Source organism: Amphimedon queenslandica, unplaced genomic scaffold, assembly GCF_000090795.2.
Source record: "Amphimedon queenslandica unplaced genomic scaffold, v1.1 AMPQUscaffold_12345, whole genome shotgun sequence".
NCBI lineage: Eukaryota > Metazoa > Porifera > Demospongiae > Haplosclerida > Niphatidae > Amphimedon > Amphimedon queenslandica.
In genome coordinates, this window is record NW_003547418.1 from 11,853 (window position 1) to 13,756 (window position 1,904).

The 1,904-nt window shown below is 33.8% G+C and overlaps 2 long non-coding RNA genes across 2 annotated transcripts; both read left to right on the forward strand.

Moving 5' to 3' along the window:
- Window positions 1-422, forward strand: LOC109587992 (uncharacterized). Its single transcript, XR_002187908.1, has 2 exons — window positions 1-67; window positions 112-422. It is a non-coding gene; the product is annotated as an uncharacterized LOC109587992 (long non-coding RNA).
- A 966-nt stretch (window positions 423-1,388) lies between these two features.
- LOC109587993 (uncharacterized) lies at window positions 1,389-1,904 on the forward strand. The gene is made up of 4 exons (XR_002187909.1): window positions 1,389-1,406; window positions 1,498-1,574; window positions 1,623-1,818; window positions 1,869-1,904. It is a non-coding gene; the product is annotated as an uncharacterized LOC109587993 (long non-coding RNA).

Sequence of the window (1,904 nt, forward strand, 5' to 3'; positions counted from 1 at the left end):
GGTTATTCTTCATGTACCTGTATTGCTACAATGATATCAGAATCAACAGATGCAGGAACTATTAGTGGTTAGTTAATGATAATGTGTATCTAATCTATTGCACACATTCAGTTGCTATTGCTGTACCTATCACTGGTCTATTAACTGGACTCATTACTGCAGTAATTACTAGTATCATTTGTTTAATAATGAGGAAAAAGGGAAGGACTACCAACTCTAAAGAAACAGATCTGTGTGGCCCTGTATATGATTTACCAGTAGTAGATAATAAACAATTAGAAGAAAAACACATTGACGTTCAACGAAACACTGCATATGGACAAGCATTTTGATAAAATAATTTTAAAATTGTGTACTTTTAATAGCTCATTTGTGGTTATATGTACATCATTATATGGCAACAATATAATCATCCAATTCTATTTATTATGAAGTCATGCAGTCAATCACTTATTGTATATAGTTTTAATGCTTAGTGTTTTGTGATAACTATCATGCACACACCATCTGTTGCAATAAGTTGTAGTGTCCATACTACTCATGATAGTAGTGTTATCTGTGGCATATGGTGGGTGTATGTGTAGTGTGTGGGTTGGTAGGAGTGTTATAGGAAGAGAACAACACAGCAAAATGCTGTAGACTAATTTGTAGACAATTTATTGTTGATAAGGAGACTAGCTAGACCTTTCTTATTATCTCTACTGGCACAATGGCTACTCCTTGTGTTCTCTGGTGTCTTGTGTTGGTTGATCTTATTTTACTATCATCTGAAGCAGAGCTAGTTCAAACCTCTCCATCTTATACCCCACTGTGTCCTGGTGATAGACTAGTACTCACTTGTACAACTACCACTGGGAGTACATTTTGGAGAATACCTGGACAAAGGAATGAAGCAGAACCAGTATCAGGGCCTAAAGTTGTTGAAGGTCTAATGCTTAATGTTACTAGCATCAATGGTATTACAATAACAACTACTGGTATCTATCAGTCAATCAATGTGTCACTCAATGGGTCTGAGGTTGCTTGTGCAGGAGCATCAATAATTGCTGTATATGCTACAGTAACTATTACTATAGCAGGTTAGATATAATTCTAAAATTAATTCTGTTGAATGTTCCTATCATTTATAGATCCACCAGTAGCTGTGACTGATATAAATATAAATCCAATTGATGATAGTTCAATACTTATTACTTGGTTGTATCAACAGAACATTATAAAGTGTATAGTGAACTATACTGTTATGATTAATGACAGCAATGTATCTTCTCAGTACAGCTCTATTGGAAACAATATGACACTTACTTCCCTTATTATTGGTACTAATTATTCATTTATTATTATTCCTATTGATACTATTGGAAGAGAAGGACCTCCTTCATCATTAATGCAGTATATATGGAATGGTAAGTACTACACACACACACACACACACACACACACACACACACACACACACACACATTTACACACACACACTCATTGTATTTCTTATAGTACCAGCTCAAGTTGTTAATATTAGTTGGTATCAGATATCAAGTGATAGTGTTACAATATGGTGGAATAACACTGAGGTATGTTAAATAATATTTTATAAGTACTAAATTACTTTTTAATTCTAGAACTCAGTACAACGTCCTCCTACACAGAATTACATTTTAAATGTATTCAATGCACCAAATAGCTACAATACAACTTATACAGTCACTCTTGATTATACTAATGTCACTATTGGTGAATTACTCACTGATACAAACTACACTGTTACTATCATACCTGGTAATGTTATTGGATATGGGCCACCAGTCACTGTTAATGGTCAGTTCATTATTATCATTACAACTGATGTGTACAATTCACTTCATTAGTTAGTATATCTAGTACAATGAGTAGTAGTTCATCAA